This window comes from Melanerpes formicivorus, unplaced genomic scaffold (genome assembly GCF_026170545.1).
Source record: "Melanerpes formicivorus ecotype bairdi unplaced genomic scaffold, bMelFor1.0.p_v2 SCAF_25, whole genome shotgun sequence".
Taxonomy (NCBI): Eukaryota; Metazoa; Chordata; class Aves; order Piciformes; family Picidae; genus Melanerpes; species Melanerpes formicivorus.
In genome coordinates, this window is record NW_027142377.1 from 10,489,892 (window position 1) to 10,515,179 (window position 25,288).

Here is a 25,288-nt window from a genome sequence, read left to right on the forward strand (position 1 = left end):
ATATGTTTTCAATGAAAGATGAACTTAAATTGCAGAGCAACTGGGGGAAAGAAAAAGAAAGGAAGGCTAGCAAATGAACACAGGGACAGACATTTACTACCTTGATATTAATACAGAAGGAAAAACGTCTTCCTGGCAAAGCCTGTTGACACAAGGATGAATAGTTAGATTTCAGGGAAATTCCCTTCCACAAAGACAGAAGTTGGAAAGAATGTAAGCACAATCCTTTGCGCCATCATCTTAAAACATAAAGGAAATGCCCAAAGATTTTCAGATACCTCTAGATTTCCACAGCTAGTTTGCTATATGCATTTCTGCACCTCCATTCTCCACAACTTGGTATCCTCCTGCTAAATCTCATTTATAGTCCAGCCAATTCTCACCTTGAATTTTCTTGGAGCCTTCTGACCTCAGGTGCACAGTTATGTCTTCTTAGTAATGCATCTTATCCTTCTTTTAAGCCAACTCAATTACTTCTTGATTAGTGAGACAAGAGGAGGAAGAAAATAAATGAGCAGAGTCAGGAAAATTACCTAAAGCTTTCCGTGAGTCTCTTTAATGGACCCCAGTGAAATGAGAAATGATTGGGGGATCTCAGGGGCACCCCCCAAAGTGGTCCTGATGCAACAGGTCATATGCCACTGATGTTCACTTGAACTGAGCTTGCTCAGCTTATGGTCAGTGCTATGGGATTCACTCATTCTCCAACATCTCTGCAGTAGCACATGCAGAACAGGCACATCTGCTACCTCTGCTTCCCGAGGCACCACTTGGAGTCTTAGTTCAGCAGTCCACGTCAGCATGCATACTGCCACATAATAGATGGGGTTTAGGGTTTATTCTTCTGGCTGTCAGTCCTCTGCCCTTTGTCTGGTCTTTGGTGCCACCACATAGCTCCTCACCTACACTGCTGCAGAACACTGCTATTGCCCAGGCACCAACCAAATTAAGCTTACATACAGAGAATACTGCCTTTCATGTCTGATGATAATCTATCACCACTACATGTCCATTAAATATGGATTAGAAAAGCAATCAGAGCATTTAAGAAGTAATTACTGTGTAGTGGTTTCTGCAAAGGAAGAAGAGAAATTTGTTATGAGGTAACTATGGGAAAGATGTTTTCAGGACTTTTGGAGAAGGAACAGCAACTGGAAGAACTGATGTTTAACAAGAGTTGCCAGCCCACCCTTCTACTCTATCTGACTCTCTGGCTCAAATTTTCAAGAAGACAATAAACATCTTTGGAAAAATACCAAGTTAGAATAAAATAGTTTATTTTCTAATAAGCATGAGAAAGTGTGCTTCATATTATTAAAAGAGTTTTAAAACTTTCCTGGAACAAATTAAATGGTCTGTGACTGACAACGTGGACCAGGAAATGAACACCTCTTCCTCTTCGGAGAGTTGTGCAATTTCCCTGAGTCCCAATTCCCCAGTTAAAAAAAACCAGGGCAAATTACAGTTCATTATCTCATATAGATGATATAAATACACTAGTGCTTCAGTGAAGGTTAGGAACTGTGTAAAGCACAGGTAGACGGCTGACAACAGAGCTGACAGGGAACTTAGGACTTTGCTTATTCCAGAACTGCTGAGTTAAAGTTATCCTAGTTGAGATGTAGCCCTGCACACAAATGCAGGAAGGGGAATGGTCCTCTGAGACTGTGAACTCCAGAAGTAACAAATTATTTGCTGCACCTGCATTCCTGATGAGCTTTGCTGAGTACTGAAAGGTTTAACCAAATACACAGAGGGTTCCCAAAATGTTTGAGCAGATACTTGGGTAGAGCATTCTGTCCCTTATCTGAACACTTCACAGCATATGTTCCTTGCGCACTTTCCTTTAGCTCCATTCTAAGATTATATGAGAGGAAAGCAAAAGGCAGTTTCTGCTGGTCCCAGAACTACAGAGTCCTCCTCCTAGTTTCTCAAATTACATGGTTAAAAGACCTACCATCCTGCAGCTTCAGAGCTGTTCAGCAAGTACATGCATACAGGAAAATGCTGTTTTCCTACTAAGCTCCTCCAATTGAAAGAGGATTGCTCTTGTAGTAAATACCACCACCGCCAGAACTGCATGATGCTGAAGCACTGCAATATGTGAGGCATAACACATCATCTTGTAAATGAAAGCTACTATAAAATGCACATGCTCACAAAGGTTAAGAAGTTGACATGTGACTGTACTGAGCTAAATATGCTGCACAAAACAGAGATTGCAAGAATATAACAAGGCATTATTTTCTATCATGTAGAATAGAATAGAGTAGAGTAGAGTAGAGTAGAGTAGAATAGAATAGAATAGAATAGAATAGAATAGAATAGAATAGAATAGAATAGAATAGAATAGAATAGAATTAACCAGGTTGGAAGAGACCTTTGAGATCATCGAGTCCAAGCTATCATCCAACACTATCTAATCAACTAAACCATGGCACCAAGCACCCCATCCAGTCTCTTCCTAAACACCTTCAGTGATGGTGACTCCACCACCTCCCTGGGCAGCACATTCCAATGGGCAATCACTCTCTCTGTGAAGAACTTCTTCCTAACACCCAGGCTAAACCTCCCCTGGTGCAGCTTGAGACTGTGTCCTCTTGTTCTGGCGCTGGTTACCTGGGAAAAGAGACCAATCCCCATCTGGCTACAACCTCCCTTCAGGTAGTTGTAAGAAGCAATAAGGTCTCCCCTGAGTCTCCTCTTCTCCAGGCTAAGCAACCCCAGCTCCCTCAGTCTCTCCTCAAAGGGCTTGTGTTCCAAACCCCTCACCAGCTTTGTTGCCCTTCTCTGGACACATTCCAGCAAGTCAACATCTTTCCTAAACTGAGGGGCCCACAACTGGACACAGGACTCAAGGTGTGGCCTAACCAGTGCTGAGTACAGAGCCAGAATGACCTCCCTGCTCCTGCTGGCCACACTGTTCCTGATACAGGCTAGGATGCCATTGGCCTCTTTGGCCACCTGGGCAGGCTGCTGGCTCATGTTCAGCTGCAGACATGCACAAAAGCAGATTGCCTGGGAGATTTTAGCCTTGATCTAGCTGTCTTTTAATATCATAAATTGAATATTGTTATCTCCAGTGCTACTACATGATGTTACAAAAGGTGATTTCAGAAAAAGGGTAATGGAGAAAGCTGATGAACCCTGCAAAACCAAAAGTCCTGCAAAGATGCAGATGAAGATGACAGTAAAAACTACTTACAAGACAGTAGATAATCAAAATGATTGTACACAGTTTGCCACATGGTACCACAGCAGCCTTAAATATGTCATCAATCTAAAAAGGTGTCACCTGGTATCATGCTCAGATACATGTGAGCACTCTTTTGGTCATTGTCGCAAGAACCAAGCAGATGTCATTGTCTGGGGAGTTAGAGCTGCAGAGCATGTTTGAAATGAAAGATTTTACACCTTGCCTGAAGAAACAGTACTCTTCTCAAGCAGCAATTCAACAGGTCAAGTTCTCCAGTACCATTGCAGCTCTTTATATCCTCTAGTGTTACCATATGCTTGGCTTCAAACCAGAAATTGCTTTACTTGGGGCTTATTTGGCCAGTGCACTTTTGGAATTAGGAGATCACCAAAGGACCCAAGTTTGGTACAGTAAGTAGGAACAACTTTGGCTTAATGGGGAAGTAAACACTCTGGCTAATGAGGATACACCTATCTTGTGCCAACTGGATAAGCAGAGCTTACACCCGTGTTTAAAACATAAATTACTCAAATCCAAGCTTTTAATTACAAAATTGTAATGGAAATGAAGATCTCAGCTAAAGATTACTTCATCCAATGTCACAGACATCGTTTTATCATTTCATTTAAGTCTACAAAGCATAATTTTGAGCAGTGTCTTCTTTGGTTGCCACCCCAGAGGGGATCCTAGGGTACTTGTACAATGTGACATAGTGGTTATTGGATGAAGTAAACCAGAACTGTCAGTGTTACGCAGTCATTGCCATGTCTTGGTGAGGTGTAGCAGTGGAGTAACTGTGCTCTTAGAAGTGAAATCACAACCCAAACAACCGCTCCATGTAAAGCAAGGAAAACATATTAGTTTTCCTTGATCTACAGGAACAGGAAACTTCTCCAGGGAGGAACTAGCCCACAAGACTATTCCCTCCCCATGTCTACTCATTGATGGCCAGGGCAATGGGTCAGAAAGGAAACATAGCACAAGCCTTCTCCTGGCACAGAAGAGGATTTGGGACAGCCCTGAGGTCCACATTCCTCCTGCATTGTATCTGCTGGGTAAGTGTTTGCCAGGCAGCAGTAAGTGATGCCCTATTCCTGCTGTGCAGCTGCTTTGGATGCACTGCAGTTATTCTGTAGATGTGTATGTCCTGTAGGCAGAAACTTAGTGACTGCCCTTAGGAAATTTGTTGAAGGAGAAGCATGTCCTAGCAAACACACATTCATAACTCTTCCTGAAACAAGGGTTGCAGTATAACTGTGGTCAGAATCTGGTCCAACGGAAGCTATGCTTATTTATATTCTGGAGACAGATTTGAGGTCTTAGTATCTTGTTTTCCATATTAACTTTAACAAATTGTGCTTTTCCAAGGCTTGCTAATGAGCCTAGAACACTTAGGGGAAAAATGTAAAATATACAAACAAACTGCCTGGATTTTTCCAAGGCCCGGACTCAGAGAAATAGGAAATAAATGTTATGTCCCTCCAAATACCTTACAAACTCTGATGCAGTAAAAAAAGCCTACCCTGATTTTCTGGCCAAATCTCCCAGATGCTTTTGCAATTCATAATGGGTCTGGCTGAAGAGCTGGTTCATTTTTGTAAATCTAGCTCCTTTTTCACAAAAATGTTACTTTATTAACATCCAAATCCTGATTATTTTGTGCTTAAAACAAAGCTTGCTTAAAAGATAGTGCCTTTTCCTGCAACACACTTTCACCTAACATATATGAAACCACTTCTGAGTTTCTGTTGGAAAGAGTGTGCTCCTTCCAGAGCCAGTGTTGTTACTCAGAGATTAGGATGAGTGCACTTGAGAATAAAAATCATATCTCAAGGTAGAGAGATGGAATCTGGTGATCAGTAGAACTGTTAAACCATGTAAGAGACTAATTCTTCAGAAACCACATATGTTCAAAATTCAGCTAAGTGATGAACAATCAAGGCAAGTTCTAAACTAACAATGTCATTCCAAATGCCAGAATACTTACATGGCAGGGTTTGAAGGATATATTTCATTGCACTGCCTATATTTCATCCATGCTAATCAGCACTGGATTCTGAAGGATTCTTCTACTTTCTTGCAGGTGCAACACCAAAGATTCAGTAGCTAACAAACTTTTCTGGTACCCTGATAAATTAATGAGTACCAGGTATTTTTTACCTAAATTATTATAAGCACAAGTCAAAAACCATTTATCTTGTATATGCACACAGTTCTTCAGGCAATTATCTAAGTTTTGTGCTCAAATACATACATGGCAAATGCATGGGTGTGTTGTAATCTGACTTACCTGAGCAGGATCTCCTCAACATTAATTTTTCCTGTCAAATTACAGAAAAATAACTATAGAGGAACTGAATGTGTTTCTCAGAAATGCATATGCTAGGCTTGCCACAAATCCTTTTTCCACCTCAAACTCAAAATAGCTGCAGGTCTGAAGTATTTCCAAAAGGCTGGCAAGACACAAAGCAGCTTTCACAGGCGACTTGCAGCCACTTTGTTTCTCACCAACTGAGGGACAGTGAAGGGGTCTGGAGAGGTCTTGCCCAGATTAAACCATTCCTCCTCTGTGTGCACCAGAAGTCTTGATGTAGCTGCTTCTTGTATTGTGCTCCTCTTCAGCACAGACACCACACTTAGAAAGTAAACAGTGTCAATTCTGACATCTTATAAACTTATTCTGATCAAATTTTAGCCAGGGTGTCTCTAATGCCACTGCATACAAGAAACAGCCACTTTCAGCCCTCAGATAAAGAGTCCACAGAATCTTGCTTGATGAAAATTTAGGAAGCAAGTTAAAATGTATCACATTAAATCACACCAGCATTTTCAGACTATCCTTCAAAGAAGCTGGCCACCAAGGTCAAAAAGCAGCCACCTGAAATGGAATTATCAACTAACAGATTTACATGGAAATTTAGCTTCCTCAGATGAAGTTCTTCAGACAGGCTTTGTTGCAAGGAAAGCATTTCTTGCCATACTTCCTGAGCATGTCCTCACTTTCTATTGTGCAGCACAAGCCACAATCACCTTTCTGTTCACTGGTGTTAACACTTGTGCAACAAGAGGCCAACTCAATGAATGAAATCTTCAGAAAGTAGAAGAACAAAGCACAGACTATCACAGAGCAAAGCTTACAAAGTCTCCCATCCTAGTGTATGATTTGAACCTAGTGCCATCAAGCACACAGAGGCACCCTTCACCAAAAGAACAAAACAGCAGAAATCTGGAGCTCAAAAGTTAGTCCTGGGGTATTTCAAGAAGCAGAGCTCCAAGCTGAACACTAGCAGAACTACAGGACTTTGAGAATTTCAGACTTTGCTGCTCCAAAAATACACTGTTTGACCAGCCTGCTGTCAGAGCTGAGTCCTACTAAAATAAACATTTAACATGTGCAAATACTAAAAAATGAATTTCCTGTTTGAACAGTCAGCACAATGGAATATTGCCAAAAGAATCTTTGCAACATATGTCGACATAACCAACCAGCTACCAGCCAGAAAAATAGGACAAACTTAATCTGTCACCAAGAGACAGAAAGAATGTCTCATGAAAGCCTTCCTATATCAAATTCCACCATGAAGACAAATGCCTAAGAGAAATGGGATTCACACAAGACAGTCGCTGTGACTTCCTACCTTCTCATTCATACCCAAATCAGCCAATAACCGGTTTAGGAGTGAAAGCACCTTTGGTACTTAGCTCAAGGGATACATGAAAGGAGCAAAAGAACCATCATCCAGGCAGTGACCAGTTTGAGACTCATTGTGCTCTCCCCAAAAATGCACCAAGTTCCTTATGACCACAGTGCTGCTCCTCTCAGATATGTCAGAGCTTACAAGCCTGGACAAATGTCCACAGCAGATATGTAAAGATGTTGCAACGATGGCAATGACAAGTCATTAATATCAAGTCAGTGCCAGGCAAGATTATGGAACAGGTCATCTTGAGTGCAATCACACAGCACTTGCAGGATGACCAAAGGATCTGTTCCAGTCAGCATGGATTTAGGAAAGGCAGGTCTTGCCTCACCAACCTGATCTCCTTCCATTATCAGGTGACCTGCCTGGTGGATGTGGGGCAGGCTGTGGATGTAGTCTACCTGGATGTCAGCAAGGCCTTTGACACTGTTCCCCACAGCAAAATCCTGGCCAAGCTGTCAGCCCCTGGCTTGGACAGCAGCACTCTGTGCTGGGTTAGGAACTGGCTGGAGGGCTGAGCCCAGAGAGTGGTGGTGAATGGTGCCACATCCAGCTGGCAGCCAGGCACTAGTGGTGTCCCCCAGGGATCAGTGCTGGGCCCCATCCTGTTCAATATCTTTAGTGATGATCTGGATGAGTGTATTGAGTCCATCATCAGTCAATGGTAGATGGTAGATAGTAGATGATGTTGGGTGATAGGTTGGACTTGATGATCTTGAAGGTCTTTTCCAATCTGGTTAATTCTGTTCTATTCTAAAACAAGAGACTGTGATTCTTGTTTGTTTGCTTGTTTGTTTAATAAATATTTCCAAAGTCCTTGCTCACTTCCTAAGCATTCACATACTCAATATCACTCACTTTGGATCAGCTGCTAATGAAAAGGGTTAAGTTCTGATGGAAAAGGTGTTACAGCTGACAGCTAGTTCCACACTTCCGTTCACTAGAAAAAGGCGTGTCCTGCAACCTGCAGGTGTGTCATAGTCCTCAACATTTCCTTCTCGCAGGACAATGTGTGTTCCCTCTGGAAAGCTCTGTGTGCCACGAGAGATGTCACTTTCTCTCTAGAAATTACACTGATGAAGTTAGGTGAATTTTAAACCTATTGCAGGAACCAAAAATTCCTCTAAAGCCTGAGTACCTGAAAACTTATTATAGTTGTGTGAAAGGGTAAATGTTATCAATTCTGCTTTAAGGAGGAGGTTAGAAAAGGCAGGGGTAGCCAAACGCAATACAGTCTTACTTGGTTAGAGAATTAAACCATCTCTACAAGAATCCTCCAATGCCAATGAAGAAGCTTCTGACCACAGATGCCCAGGAGAAAATTTCCTTTGTGAACTTGCTGCCAGTGGAAATCTGGTGAAGAGTTTTATGAGCCATTTCTTAGTATTCTGGGATGCAGAACATGGGGGGGGGGGTGTGCAGAAAAGGAAAGGGAAAAAAAAATGAAAAGAGTGTAGCAGAGAACTTTAGAATATCTCAAGCAGAATATGCTGGAAGATGAGCAGTGGGATGACACATCTGATATCCAAACAATCCCTCCTGGATAGCAACAGGGAGGAATGGAACTCACTGCCATTTCTGCCACAGCTCACATGCTTGGGATTGGTGAACATGAACTGGGCCCTTAACTTTCAAGAACCTTTTTCCTGATTCTAGTTTAAATTAAAAGGAGCCACTCAGAACTTGTAGAAGACAGCATATCCATAAATCTCTCCCAGCTCAGAGCACCCAAAGCACCAGCATAAAAAGTTGCACTTGAGATTTGAGGCAAGTTTGCTGACTGCTCTTTGTAACATTACAAAATCACAGAAAGTAAAAATGGGAGGAAAAAACCCCCAAAATTAATAAAGCAATTGTCACCCCTTAGAACTGACACCTGCATCAGTATAGCTAACATTTCCAGCAGTTTACACTCTTTCCAGCTTCCACACACTGCTGATGGTAGTTTCCCTTTCCCTTGGGAAACGCTCCCCAGACATAATCTACCTCATTATCAAGAAGCTTTTCTCAATATCCAAGATCAGCATTCCTTTTCCCTTAGTTTTCTCTTAACACTTTTAATTAAGGCTTTTCTCTCATTCTGAATTACTCCTTTATTATTTTTATCTTTAATGTTCTCTCTCTCACTGAGAGTCAGTGCAACAGTTAACATTCAGAAAACCCCAAGATGAACACCATTACTAAATGGGAAAATCTTGTGAAACACTGGCTGCATATGTAAAATGTCTACTTCATCCTTAATCACTTGCTGTTCCTGCACAACAGCAAAAGCCTATCTTGATAGTTTGGATTTAATTATTGGACACCAAATTTGGCAGATAAAAGACCCAAATGCATCCTTAAACACACAGTGTGGCCATAGAGTGGTTTCTTGAAGACAGGACAGGCAGTTTGCAGCAGTTAAATCCAGATGGCTGAATGATCCATACAGCTGTGGCTTCTCTCAGCTCTTAAATAAAATATTAGGGTGTGTTTCTATTGTTTGTTAGCTGTCATCAGCCCATCTCTCAGCTGACAGAGGTTAAAGGCTATGTAGATTCCTGGGACAGCTGTTTGGTAATTGTCACAACCAGTTACTTGGTAACCCAGGAACAGCAATCTCGGGAGGTAGATTCTTGGCCGCTAAGCGACGAATTCAGGTGAAATAACCCTTTCCTGGATTTCATTGCCAACACAGGCTCCAGCTAGAGAGTCCAAAGCTTTTTCTTGTCTTTTCTTTTCTTTTTTTTTCTTCCCCTGGGATGAGATTTAAAATTATTGCTGAACAACTTTTCTGGAATCTTCTGCAGCATTCAGCAGGGGTTAAATGAAGTGGCACTATATTCGGCTCCTATTAAAAGGGACAAATCCACAACAGGCTTCCTACAGCATGTTGCAGCACATGCAGTTAATTTGCTTGGTGTAAGAGACTGATTTACAAAATAACAGGTTGAGAGAAGCAGAAAACAAGAGCCAGGTCTTTCTCTTCAAAAGGACTTTGTTTTCCTATTTCCTTCCCTTTTTCATTTTGGATATTTTTAGTGGTTTTTAAGAAAATGCAACATACAGGTTTGAGCTGAGCCAAATGCTCTTGTGACTAATGGTTGCTAAGCAAACCACCAAAGACCTTGGCAGCATTATAGGGGTCAAACTTCCACGTGTACACTCAGTTCTTTAGCACTCATTTCTTCAGCAATTTTTCCCACGTGTATCACAAGCAGGAGCTCTTAAACATGATCTCAGCTTCAGTGCCAGTTCTTGGTGTTCCTTGATTTCTTCACCTATGAAATGGAAACACAAGACTTATTTTTCTGTATCACAACCTTGTTTATGAAAGCATTTGAGCATGGAAGTCTGCTCTTGTCCAACAGGCTGATCATTTTCTGTTTCAGTAGCAGAGATAAAGTTGTGCACAGTGGGGAAGGAAAGTCACTGGCAATGGGTGAGAGAGACCAGGTTAGCTCAGCCCCAACTGTCAGCAGCTTGTCCTAGCCTTGCATGTGGTATTCCTGTGTGATCCTGTGTGGAGCAGTGTGGGCTGGCTCCTGGGGCAGGCTGATGGCTTTCTGTCGTGGGGAAATGGGCAGCTGCTCTGTCCTCTCTGCACCTGGCTGCTTCAGTTCTGTCTTACACAAGCATGCTCTGCCATCCTGTCTCTTCATTTGTATTTTCAACAAAGATAATATTATTGGTTGCTGCAGAAAAAAACCCTCATGTCATAGTTACTTATTAATTTTCATGTCCATCTTCAAGAGAATTAATGAAGTAACATCGCTTTTCTTCAAGAGAGATGCAAAAAGGAGGTCCACGCTCTGGGATCATGCTATCTATATTCCACTTTCTTTCTGGAAACAACCAACAATGCTGAGACAACTTCCCAGCCACACTGGAAGGACTGTTACAGGGCTCTTCAGTGACTTATGTTCCTTTCAAGGCACTCTCTTGTCCAGACCCTCATGCAATAAACTATTGTATGAGTACATACTGCTTTTGAGAGCTATCAATCTGGCATCATGCAGAGGAGTTTTCCAGAATGATTTGTGCAGCCAGTTCTGCTACAAAACCCTCGTGGGTAAGAGCAATTCTTGCCTCATTACGAACAACTTCAGGATATTCAGACTTGCCTTATTCCCTCAACCAGAATTCCTCAAGCCATTCTAAAAACCTACCTCAGCCAGGACCTGAGTTGGTACTGGGGTGACTGGTGTGATGCATGTGTACTGGTTACACTGAGCAGAGTGTAACACAAGGACATCCTTCTGCACAAAAGGCTGACAGAAAACACAATGCAGCCTCTCAAAGGAAACAAAAGCCACAAAAAGTAGTGATGGTGAGTAGCATATAAAAGATTCATCTCTGCGTTGTACATGTGCAGTGTCTGCCAAGCTTGCAACCACAATAGAGCTGCAATGCAAATATACCTTGCTAAAAAATGAGCATAGACTACAGCAAAACTAGTTTAACACAGGTAGGCAAACTGCCTTGTGAATGCCCAGGCTTCAGGCTGGGTGGCTCCAGAGAAACATACAAAGGGAACCATGCCCCTACAGAAGATGAGTCCTAAAATCTTGGGGGCAAATTCTGAGAGTATTGTCTGTCCTGACACTCTGTAAGAGACCAACGAAACACATTTGGTACTATTCAAATTTAGAATGGCATTTCTTTAGTATCTTTGTGATATAACCATGGAACTACTGGCACTGTGCTCATAAAGGATACCTCAGCTAGCCAAATAGCGCTCCATTTTTACTAATAAAGGTTAACAGAGTCAACTTCAACCAGCAAATTGGTTGTATACACAGACATGTAATGAACTCTTTTGTACACACTCACTGTCTACAGCCCACAGAAGTAGTGTTCTCATTTCAAGTAATGCTACTGAATATAACGAAGAACCAGCCTGTTTGTATGCAGAGAGAGTCAAACAAAAGGCATATTTTTCAGTGCTGCTACATTTCTGGATGAAGTGAGAAGCTAATTTGCTGACAGCAATGTTTTCCCCCAGTCTTATTTTTTCTTCTTTTTATTTTTCTTAAATATTCACAAGAGTTGCAACATACATTTGGAGAAATAAAGTGCATTAGTAAGAAATCAATTGCTCCACCAAATATGGAGGAGGTGGCTTACTCCAGCCTGGCCCAAGGTTTTCATCAATACATGCTGTTTTCTCAACTAAAGGCCCAGCAGCAAGCTATGTTTTCATCTCCTTTATGTGTGAAGGTGTCTGACTGGGATTTTTTTATTGATAATTTTAGCTTTATGCTCAATTTTTACTTCCCCAGAATCATGAAGCTCTGAATGTGTTATTGTCTAAGCTATTTTATTTGCATGCAAACAACAGACAGAAAACATCAACTGCTTTGGCTGTGCAGCTGGCAGAAATTGGGTCCAATGGCTTAAATGGAATCCACACAACATCTCAAGGTAGTGTAGGTAAAAAGATTGGGAAGTGGCTTTCAAAAGTATAAAAAAAAAAAGAAAAGAAAGAAGACACAGAAGGAAAACAGAGCACCAGGCAGGCGTGGGTCAGATTTTGCACTACAGGCATTAAAGAAAGTAAACATAGATTTGCAAGCATCTCATTTTAAAGTGTTAAAAGATGTAATCAGATTAAAGATAATGGTATCATACATCTAGCTATAAACCACCTGTCCTGAGCCATTTCACATCTTCAAAATGGGGGAAAGTGACAGTCTAAAAAAATAAATACATTTGCTTCCTTGTAACCTGAAGCTGATCCAGCACCTACAGAGTCAATGAAAACGTTCCTGTTGAGTCCAGTGCCTTTCAGATCAGGCTCTTGGAAATCAAGAATTATTACTGAAGGAGAGTGTCTCAGAATCTGGCTTATAACCTCACCTCCCTGTTCCTCAGAAACACTTTTTTTGAGGAAACAAGATGCCATCTTTTGTGAGACATTTTCAGGCATCTTTGAATGCTGAGAAACATTATCTCAATACAGCAATCAATCATCCTGATAAAAGGTTGCTAAATATGTTTCAAAATGCTATGAGGAACTACCTCAAGAATTAAGTGTAATATTATATCTGTGTTATGCAGATAACAAAACAGATGTCCATTTTTCTACAATGTATTATTGTCTTGTACTCAGGGTTCATTTTTTGTTCTCTTAAAATGGCATTCTTTTCATATTGTAATTTACCTTTTTCTTAAGATTCAGAAGATAATTAAACTTTTAATAATTAAGCAGTGTCTCTGACAAAACAGCCAGGCCCTCTTTCTGTTTGCTTATTCTCCTGATGCTTAGCTAGTAAGCCTACCAAAAGCAGTAGTGATTAAACAAGCCACGACTTTTTGGGACACAGGCAAATGTTGAGTAGAACAGAGAAGGTGAGGATTTTTAAGTCACATAAACCTTAAAATAGCAGCCTCATCACTTGTCATTTTTATACCTTGACAAGATCTCCAGGATAAAATTTTGCATTTTTAGTCTCACAAAAAACCATGGGTTCCCCAGCAATGAGGCAACGGAAAAAATCAATACTTGCCATGTACCATGTAACCAATAGAATAAGGGCAATGATTTATGTATGGATGGATGCAGACTGAATCAGCTGGGGCCTCAAACAGAGGGAGAGAGAGAAGGAGAGAGAGAGAAAGAGGTGTGGGGCTGAGCTGGACTGCAGTGATTATTTCTACACTATGGCCAGCTATTTTTTTTTCTGCAGCAATAATCCCCCTCTCTAGCACTGCAGGACATAGAGGCAAGACTAGCAATGTGTGGAATATATGCTGGACCAGCTTTTCTCTTTCCGGCTCAGAATAATGATGCTATGTTGCATACTAAGGTACAGTAAAAAGCGAAGAATGATATATGGTCTGCAGTCCTTCAGTCTTCCAGCTATCTCCACCCTAATAAAGACCAATCCAGTGGGTCAACAAGAAATAGTTTAAAGAGAGTCCAATTATCAACAGGATAAAACTGTACCATCACTGCTTCATGACAAGAAAAAGCAGGAAGGGCTCATTGAAGAGAACTACCTTATACCCCAGGAGTTTCTGCTGAGAATATAGTTTTGTAAATTGGATTACCAGGGATCCATCACTAAAAGGTATTTAATGACTGTGGTAACTTTTAGGATATCTAATACTGCTGTTAATTTTAAAACAAAGCCATCAAGATAAAGGTTTACTTATCTGTTTGTGTGATACCAATAAGCACTTATCCAAACTATATTCAATGCTTTCTTGCTGTACTATTCAAAAATAACTAGTAGATTACTTTAAGGTGACAGTAATTTGCTACAGAAATGTCATACTGTTTTATTTAAAGTAGCTCTTCTCTAGTTTGTGCAAATTACTACAATAATCAAGAAAGGTTTTTGCAATGCCTTGGCTATTCAGGCTGTATTTATTCCTTTGGAGAATCTGATGTTTATTCAGTTCTTTCAATATTGTAGTTTGCCATGAAGCAATCTTGTTCTAATTAATATTTCTGCTGCAATTACCACTGATGACTGAATCAATTCTCTTTTCTCCCTATAACATTTATACAACATTTAAACCTTAGTATTGTCTCTCTCTCGAAAGGCATAATAGTTTTAGATAATGCTGTGGAACAATAGGAGGCCACTAGTTAAACACACCAGTTAGGCTGTGTTAGAGCAATTAAAGCTTTAAAAATTGTTGTATGCTTAAAAGCTTTCCATTTTATAGGTGTCTGTGAATTTACCAGGTCAGACTAAGACAGAAATCATTTAATTTCTGACTTTCCACAGCACATGTATGATAATATGCTGGCAAGATTAATCATCAGCTACCAAAGTACATTTGTATGTTTTATGGTGAAAATATCGATGAACATATGACCTAAAACTGAACTGAAGTATAAATAGGGTTTTGTATTTTAAAGAATGTGATTGTATGTTACCAGACTCTGCTCTTCAATTAAAAACATTTCTGACTGTTTAGCTGTGATATTCCCTGCCTAGTTCTTTTATCTAAGTTATACTATGCTTAGAATAACATAAAGTACACCTGCATGGACATAGCAGAACAATAGTGATGTAGGAAAATAATACCCTATGAAGAGAGTTTCTATTTCATTTCTCATTCAGGCGACAATGGCAGGCAACAGTGTATTTCAGAGCATGAAGTGCGAAACATGTTATAAACCAGAACAAGTATACACAGCTCATTGAATTGGCCAGAAAATTCTTCTTGTGGCAACACTCAATAAGAGGAATAGCTAATGGTTTCTACGTCTCTCAGTACTGTCTATGTTAATCCCACAAATTAAAGGATGGATAAATTAAAACATTTCCAAGGCCTGAGAATTATGTTAGGCTAAAATGGAAAAAAAAAGATGTAGCTGATGTATCAATTAAAACATGACAGAACACAATCCAAAGGTGAAGGAGAGGACTCCTTCACAGTAACCTCTAATTTAGAAATAACATGATGTGCATAATTTAAGGGAATTGCTCAAACTCCTCAAAGTACTGAGCACTGAGCAGGTTATCTACAGGCTTACCTTTGAACAACATAACTGTAATTCTTCCCTTCCTGCTTCCTCCCTCTCCTCGATAAACAGAACAACAGAAACTCCATGGAAGATGATGGACTTGCTTGATTTTTTTCTGAGCTTCAGCCAGAACACCGTGGACCTAGAGTATCTGGAAATGGAGAGGGAATAATGTGAAAATCTTGGCACCAGCCCAAAGGAAAGAGTGAAACAGTCAGTGAAACAGGTACTGGTTCTCCACAGCACCAGGACTAGGTGAGTTATATAAATAAACAATTCTTTGGAGCCAGTGACATACAAAATTATTGTTGAAAATTAATGAAAGCATATTGCCTTCATCCTGGACCTAGGCTGCTTTCTTAAATTGAGGTACAAGCTTATGTAGTTAAAGAAATCTGACCAAAGCCATTATAGGTGTTCACACAGTGGCAAATGAATTTTGCAGCAGACGGTTTATGTTAAAGCAACAGCCAAGTTTACATTATACAAACAAAAGGCAGGTGCACCACCACAGTATTTTTGCACCTAGCTATACTGTACTCTGTGTCCAAAAATTTTGAGGGGCAAACAAACTTTAATGACTGAACAATGTTACTATGATTAGGAAAAGGTTAAGAAAATTATCATATTTGTGATACAGAAAATTATTGTAATGTGTCACATGAAAGTCCTTTTCAGGTATAAGTAAATGTTAGCTTCTAGCCAGCACACCAGGTCCTCTTTACAAATTACCATTTGCAAATATGCTTACATTGAAGAGTACTCTCATATTGAAAATCCACAGCTGTATTAATAGAAGCTGACACATACAAATACTGGAGAAAAAGAAATCTTATTCCTGTTTGTTGCAACTCATTTCCTGAGTATGCTTTCAGCTTTTATTAGAAGAAATACTCAGTTACAGCACAGACTTGCTCCCATTTACACTAACAGTGAGATGATCAGTAATACTAGTGAAAGCTTTGTAGCTTTCCTAGCATTTTATATATTTGTGCTTTGGGAATAAGACCACAAGAAGGAATCTGGGGTATGACATGTGCAACATCCTTAAAAGATGTGCTGTAGAAAATATGTACCATTGCCTATTAGTATCTCTTAAAACAACCATGCTAAAATTTCTTACAAGCAATATGGTTGGACTCAATGATGTTAGAGGTCATTTCCAACCAAAACAATTCTGTGATTCTGTGATTTAAAATTATTTAGATATTGACATATAGAAATACATTAAAACCTCTTCCTACATTAAAGTATTTTAATTTGTAACATGAATAAGGCAATGCCACAGTATTAACATATTCCAAATGCTTTATCATGCTTCAGAAACTGGAATATTGTAGATCAGCAACATGTAGCTTTTTGTCTTCATGATCTTTTGTCTTTGCCTGGCCATTAACCATCTACATTTGTTAGAAACTATGAAACCACTGAAAATGTGCAGCACTGTCAGGTCCAACTGAAACTACAGTTACCAGGGCAGTGAACAGCGTAAGATGCAGACAAAACCTAACCAAAGTAGAGCAGTGAATGTAACACAACTGTAATACACATGGCAAGGTATCAAACTTAATAAACAGTAAAAGGATGTAGGAAAAAAATCAACCCACAAGCATGATAGGATCAAATTTTGAAAATGCTGGACAGAGAAAAGCAGCACAGACTGCAAACAACTTGGTGTTCTCTAGGCAAGGCCTTAGGAGTGTGAAAAGAATATGAGAAGATAAATGACCCTTTTTATTTCCCATATAACAAAACCAAAATATTTCTGTATCAACACACTGCTGACCAGTTGGATAGCAAGCAGTTATCAGTTGCAATTACTGTAATTGCATTTATTCTTTCCTATAATTTTCCATCCTTAGAGCATGCAACATCTAACTGATTATTTTATCTCATGCAAACCATTCCAGCTCTGTCAACAGCTCTTGAATTTTTAAAGAGGTACCATCTCCCTCCCTCTTTTATTCCTCCTGAAATTTTCTGACCTCAGACCTTAAGATAGAGCAACTTCCATGGATTAAGCACTTCTATAGGAGTCACCTAATAAAACACTATTAATTGTAATAGATTTTTGTTTCTTCTTCCAATGATATTTCCATGGCAACATTTTCACGTGCTATTGTTGAGGGTGTTCTTCATTCCCGGTGCGGGTTAACCACGGGGCAAGAAGGGCAGGCTGTTGGTCAGCCTTTATTTTCTCTGGTCCTTCAACAAAGGTTAGTTGAGGTCATCAGAAGTCAAAGGGTAATTACTTTTCCTCAACAGGGTTAAAGTCACACAGATTGCTGTTGAGACAACTGTATGGATGACCTTCGGGTTTTTATGTTCAATCTTCTTTTCTCTTAGCAGAGCAGTTGTTAATAAGGATAGCATATAGAGTCAAAGCCCAGTGAGCTACATGCTGTGTACATCTCCATTCTTTAAAGTTGTGCTACTGACTGCTAGTGCAATTTTGGGGAGGCAAGAAGAAAAAAAAGGAAATAATAAAAATAAAAAGATAATAAAAGAAAGAAAGAAAGGCGATTAGATGAGTCCAAATGACAGAACATTGTGGTAACATGAAAGCTATCAGGACCCAAATAGGATCTATTCTCTGATTTGTCTTTAACAGTATTCTAACTCAAATCAGAAATATTTAGGAGAACTAGCACCTCCATATTCTCTGTTCTATTAACCTCAAATACATCACTAATGCCACTCCACTCAAAAGAACAAATTGGGATTACGGGTTTTAACTGGGGAAGACATTGGTGCTCAGTGTATGAGGCCTGGCTCCTTCTTTAAGCTGCTCATGGAATAGCTGTCAGATGAGGAGCATGGTGGGGATGCAGGAGAGACAGCCTGATCTGAACTGCAGAGAAAGCCATGGAGTGGACTGGGGTAATTAAGTATTTTGAAATGATGTGGGGAATGAGAGCAGGCTGGTGGCATGCTAGTGTCTCCAGCAGAGCATGTTTAGCTCTCACCCTGGGTAAAGAGTGGAAATGCATGTAAACTGTAAAAAAGCTTCCAACAAGAATTTAGTTCACAAAGAAATCACATCCAGGAGTACAAGAAATCTCAGCCATGGTCAGCTGGCATAATTCAGTGGAGGCAGGAGGAAAATGGAAAGACATCCTGCCATCTTTTTCTATGGGGCTTTGGCCCAGGCAGCACTGGCAACTGGGCCCCAATCCAATCTTTTCCTCCCATGGTGGCACTCTTATCTGTCACAGGGATCAGGATGTCCTCAGGCACCACCAATCTCATTACTAAAATTAACAGCATTGTTTTCCCTATTTGTGCTACTCTTTGAAGTAAATATTACAATAATGTAAGTCAATAATTAAAATCAAGGGCCAAGAAGGAGGGTGTCATCTTTCTCAGCCTTAGCTTTAGCCTCCTATCATCTGGCTGCTCTTTTCAAGATCAATGCTGACAAAATTAAATAAATAAACAATAAGAGGATCGGGTACTGATCATTAAAATACCATTATAAATCAGGGAAGTGCAATTCAGCTCCTTGACTGATGCATTACTTTGCAAACTCAGCAAAAGTTATAAATAATCACAATGCTGATAAATGATAAATGGAAAATTTGGTAATCAATCAGTTCAAATGGGGCTAAATGGAAGAATAATGCATCATTTATAGTTCGCTATATTGTACAGTATGTAAATAATATATTGAGTACTTGCTATACCACTTTCACATGAAAGAGCTGGTAGACAAATAGGTGAGCATAAAACAGAATTATCAGACTTTAGCCTTGTACCAGTGTTTAACCATCTGTGCTACACACAGCATGCTGGTGGTAAGCCAAAGGACTTCCAGACCTTCTCTCCAGTTTTAACAAGGGAAGATCTCTTGGTTCAGAAGTTACACTTCCCCAGGTGCAGCAAGTGCTACCTTCAAAGGGTCAAATACAAATTCCCAAACAGAAATCCCATTCAACAAGATTACAGATAATCTCATTAAATTAAGGATAAATGTGTTATAGGGAATATCCACCAAGAAAGAGCTTCAAACACAGGGACTTACGATTTCATATATCACATCTGTAACATATATGTGTAAGAGAGCCAAATGTACTATGTTGCATAAAGCTGGGTTTTAAGGGCACTCAATCTTAACTCCATTATGAAATTACTCTATAGCAACCACATTGCTACAATTTGTTCTTAACTTTGACATGTTACACTTCATTACATTAATTAAGAGGCTAAATTTGTTGGAAAGGGAACTTCCATTTGTTTTGTCCTGGTTGTGACAGTAGGGAAGTGTGGCAGCACTGGATAGCGAAAGGCAGAGACTGCCAATGCCCAGATTCCACTAGCACCAGCTTTTTACCACACAAATGCTTCTTCTTTTCCTGCCACTCCTATTCCAATCAGTTATCAGTTTCCCTGCAGTCTGTGAAGAAGTAGTAGATCTTTTTTTCTGTGAGGAAATTAGTAATTTTCAACTATTTAAGATCCATAAATTCTGAGCTTCCCCAGTTTTCACTCTCAAGTTACGGTAAGTGTTCACAACCCCTTACCCTTTCACCCAGCTTGCAAGAGTTGATAAAGAGCAAGACAGACACAGCCTCTCCACAAGTGTCTATAGAAGTCCTTCTGTCCCATCTGTTCTGAAAAAAAATTTAACTTTCAGAAGTCCCAAACACATTCAGACAGCTGTCCTGGATTAACCTGCTTCCTTAGGACTCATAAACAATGGCAAGGGCCACAATGTGCTGATACTGGCAAACCAGAGAGCCAAGGAATATTTATTCATTATTATTTCATCATTAATTTAGAATATATTCTATCCAATTTTATCGAGATAACATTCTTACAGCCAAATGCAGGCTTTCTGGGTTGGTTTAGAATCATTAGAAATCACAGCTGATATACCTACCAGCATTTTTTAAGATTTAAAAGACAGAAGAGCAAAAATCACTACTGAAGTATGTATTTTGGCTGGCTTTTCCTTTAGTAATCCTGTGGTAGGGTAATACAATCACTAGTGATTTGTAAATGGTTATTTGGATACACCTTGTATCTACAAACAATGACTGCTTGAAGGAGATGGACTGCCAGGCATTTGCTTGCTCTGAAATCTTCTCAGGTTTCTAGTGCTGTTTTATGATCAACAGAGACTAAAAACCAGCATCTCTGAAAACCACTTAGTCTTTCAAAATTTGCACTCCTCCCCAAAGTACCATTCTCCCTTGATGTTCGCACTCATGCAGCTCCCAAATTAGATAGGGTTTAGGTGAAAAGAGTAATTTGAAACCTCAAAATATTGAAGCTGTTTCCTGATAGTTTATCCATTTTACCCACTTCTGCTCTCAGCCTCACACTGCAAGTAATTCCCAAGGTGGGACACTTGAAGTGTGAAGGTCTTCAAGTCATCAGACAGATGAAAACTCTGAAGCAAATTCTATAATCAACTAATATTATTAGGAGTAATGCCTTACTTTGAACAAGCTAGGCTTTCTGCAAGCTGAAAAAAACCTCAAAGCTTTATACTACTTCTCCAAACTTGGACCCAAAATGTCAGCTGTAGAAGGCAGATGCCTTGAGTGACCCACTATAACTTTTAAATTAGAATCAGTTGTGTCTCTGATAATTTCTCATAGCATGCACTCAACAATACACAAAGGTTAGTATATTCCAAGTGTAGTGTAGAGTTGATGCTTTTAACCTGGACTTTCAAAAAGCATTATTAATGGTGCCCATTTTGTAACTCACAGCCCTTGATCTGAAATACACAGATACACCAACATGCCTCTGCAGATGGGCACTGACAGCACAGTGGGAAAAAACAGCTAGGAAACCTGTCTTGGTGCTAACAGAAAAACCGTGGCACACAAAGTATCATAAATAAAAGGTAGATAGGTTTCCCAAATGGTAAAACTGGAAAAGATGGAAATAAAATAAGCTGAGAAATTCACATTACCTCAGACTTACCCAATCTTTACTAACAACTTCCTGTTTCATAGTAAGACTAGCAAATATTCATAACCTGCCTTGGGACTGACTCCTGACTATCACAAGCTTGTGTCTAGTTGAAAGGATCTTAGTTCCTGAACTGAGGACTGCATTTGACTTTTTCCTGCATTTATTTGATCAGAGTGCAGATCACAGACATCTAGGGCGCCGACTTGACACACAGGGAGCCACAGAATACACTGATCCTCTGGCATTCCCACTTTATTCCATCAGGGTCTATTTCATAAACAACATGAGAGCTGTAATGTCACAGACTGGGTAACTCTCTCTTAAAACACATAAAGAAGGAAGGCAGCAATGTTAGCCTAATAAGCTATCTTTTCCACCTAACCCTTGCAGGAAGCAAGTGGACTGTGGTATCAGTGTCTTTATTTGAATGGCACCAGAAAACGGTGTGCAGACCACCATTCCCTGGCATGGCATTTAGCTGTTCACCCATCACATGTACTTTCTATCAAACTGTGACCCTCAACATCTTGATTTTCTGTCAGCTTTTTAAATCCCAGCTAATTAGATGCTTTACTACTCTCTATGATTCCTGACTTTCACAGTTTCTAATTAGTCTTTGTAGCAGTCTATTACCTAAAAGAATCATGATGCTCAACTTGTTATATTAAATGAAAACAAGCAACATTAGCATTGCTCCTCAGCATTATTTACATCATAGCAAAGCAATTTTGTTCTGGGGACAGCGCATTTTAACTTTGCTATTAAACTGGAAGTCATTCAAAAGAAGAAAGGTGAAAAGAAACAAAAGCAGGCTGAATATTAACTCACATTTTCTGTTCCAAAATTATTTCTCAGATTAGGAGTCTTAATTGAGAGGATCTGTTTGTAATATTGTATTTACAGATACCACTGAAGGTCTGTACACAAGTTAGGCACATAACAACTGCCCACGCAAATGGGCACAGCCCTCTCTCACATGGCAGTGTTTAGGAGGGCAATTCTTCTCTCCACAGTGTGCTGCAGGTCTCTACTCTCTATTCTGCACTGCAGCAGCTATAGAGTCATTCAAGCAGAATACACCAAGAGGTAAGAAATGGCCATTATCTCTACATTTAGAGGAAGTTACATCCAGAGGGAAATTGAATTATGAAGTGTAGGATGATGAGAGTTGGTTTCCACTGCAGAGAGAGATGAATGTGTTATTTCTTCTGAGTCATGTAGGGTTCTAAAAGCTGTGGATCCACCAGGTACACAGCTGTTTAATATCACAATAGTGTTGAGCAGAAACTAATATCTAGCAGATCATCTCTGGAGCTGGTCAGTAAGCAACACTGAAAAACTGACAGCAGCCTTGAGTGGTAATCTGATTTGGAATAAAAAAAATATATAGGTTTACCTTCTTTTTGAGCTCAGGCTGAAGACTCAAGAGTGATATACCACTAATCTTTCCAGAAATCAAGCACTAGCATTCTAGAGGGTGATTTTCTTCAGCAGAAATAATTTGAGCAACAAGTCGTAACTACTGCTTACTTCCACCAGTTACTTCATGACTGTTGGGTACTTCACCCAGTGCAGCAAAACTTCTGGGCTGAATTTTAAATTTCCAATTTTAAGATCAACAAACAAAATTCTGATCTCTTCACACACATACTGCATTATAAAAACTACTTTCAATCTTACCAGACAAGGCACTTCTATAGCTCCTGCACCTAATTTGAGTTTAGAACAGCAGAAGCCTTTACTGGCCACTGCCCAACACATGTAGCCTCTCCTACGGATGCAACACATAACTACAGTCAAATTAGTCAGATTAAACTTGGAGTCCATCTCTGGCAGTGGCAGATAGCAGATGCTTTAGGGAAAGCATCATGATATTGAGAGGACAGTGCAGCCTCCAGCGAGTCGTGACTCAGACTTCCTCTGCCAAAATTTCTTCCTATAAGGTAGCTCTGGGAATTAAACAATTCATACCATCACTTCTTGAACCTGGTATGTGGGTACCTCTTCCATGACCACTTCATTTTCATAGCAGACGTTATATTAAGGACCATGTCACTGGCTCTCCATTGTCTTCCCCCAGTGAACTGGGTAGCAGCAATGAAGTCACTGCAGAGAAAGGAAGAATAGCTGAAGTTTGGAGGAACAACAGTAGCACTAGACTCTGGGGATAATTTTGATTGGCTGCAAGGCACTCAGGTACCCACGGCACAGACTGTGTGATTATCCAAGAGAGCTAGGCAGGTGAAAGTGTGTTTATGTAGCATTGGAGTATCTGTGATGCATGCTGAGCATACTGAGCGTGCCAGCCTTGGTCCTGGAAGTGTCCCTGTTTACAGTGAAATCCACAAACTTATCTAGAGTCTGTTTACACTGTATCTACTGGCTCTCTCTTCCCATGTCTTCTTGTCTCTGTGCTCATTATGCCTTACAGCACTTTTCAAAGGTTTAATGTTTTTTTCTTGTCTTCTTACTTTAATCACTCTTCTTTTCATGTCTTCTTTGTCTCCCCTTCTAATACTAGCTCATCACTACTTGCTGCTTGTCTCCTACCCATTTCTGCCACACCTCTCAGTACCATACAGTTCAGTGAGGTCAGGCAACCTGAGTCTAATAATAAATCTTTAAAAATACAAAATCCTCTGTATAATCAGTCACAGGTCCATACTGAAATCAGTTTAGGGAAGACCTAATGACTACCTAAATTCCTAACAGAGTACCTTCCTGAATTTGCTTAAGGCAATTCACATCACTATGCTTCGGAGGACTAGATCAACCTCCTTTCTGCATGCGGTTTTATGCATGTACATATCTGTATTTCTGCATACAAAGGGCATGTCTGCATGCAAGATGAGCAGGTTACCTGAACTTGTGTATCACATGCACATTCAAACAGTCCTTTCCAGGTGTAATTATGAACTCAAAACCTTCCTTAAACAGCACTACAGTTTTAAGGGTCTTTTGGGGAAATCCAGTGTAGTGCATATGTGTAATGAAGCAGATTTCTCCATATATGCACTACCAATTGTTTGCCAAATGAATAGTTTAGGAAAGAATATTATCAAGATGCAAAAGCACTAGTTGTCCTCAATCAAAATTAATATCAGAGAAGAATAAAAAAGACTTTCAAACTTTTTGCCTGTCACATTTAATTCATGACTAACTATCCATTACTTTCCTCTGGTTGTTATCCTTGCCCACAGAAATGGGGGATTTGGGAAAATTAGTTATGATCTTCATCCTGTAGATCCCAAAGCATTCTTACCCCTCCAGAAGAAGTAATTTGCAGAAACATTCCAGAGAGCTGAAACCAAATGTGTCTATTTTTTATTGTCCACCAGCTTTCTATCAGCATTCTCCATTTTACAGGAAGGATTTCCAAAAGAATATTATTCTAAGTGCACGACTAAATGATTATGTGGAATGTTTAGCGACTGCTCTAACAAAAGCTTCTCCTACTCCATTCATTTTGTTGTCAGCAGTACCCTGGCAGCAGACAAAGAGTTAATGTCAAAATACATCTTCTGATACCCTGATTGCTTATTCTCATCCATTGTTTTCAAACTTCTTTTGAACAGTCTCAAATTTTCTGCCTGAATAAACCCACAAGGGAAAAAAAGAACTGGAGCAAACCAGAAAATGAGAGAAATAAAACCAAATTGTGTTGGCAAGATAGAAAGGAAATCTGGTTATGAAATCACAAATTTCTATCACCAGCATTTGTTGTCAAAGTGTTGTCATCAAAAAACGCAAATAGTGCCCTTTTGAAGCAAAACTACTTGAAGATAACATTCTGCACAGTGCCATAAACCTGGTAAATTTAGCTCTGGTGAATGTTCTTTAGAGAAGAAGTTAGCCAAACTCTTTGGAAGGCTTTTACAAACAGTAAATCACTGTTTTCACAATGCTATTCATGTCTCAACTTCCCTTTAGATGGAAATTTGAAGCTAGAAATATTATTTATCACTAATATATAAGAGCTTCTCATTTCAACCTTCTGTTTTG

At 39.7% G+C, this 25,288-nt stretch overlaps 1 long non-coding RNA gene across 1 annotated transcript; it reads right to left on the reverse strand.

The window, feature by feature from the left end:
* Positions 1-9,090: 9,090 nt before the first annotated feature.
* On the reverse strand, positions 9,091-23,380 carry LOC137448591 (uncharacterized). The gene is made up of 3 exons (XR_010989148.1): positions 23,258-23,380; positions 15,371-15,512; positions 9,091-10,157 (listed from the first exon to the last, which is right to left on the reverse strand). It is a non-coding gene; the product is annotated as an uncharacterized lncRNA (long non-coding RNA).
* Between the last annotated feature and the right edge of the window lie 1,908 nt (positions 23,381-25,288).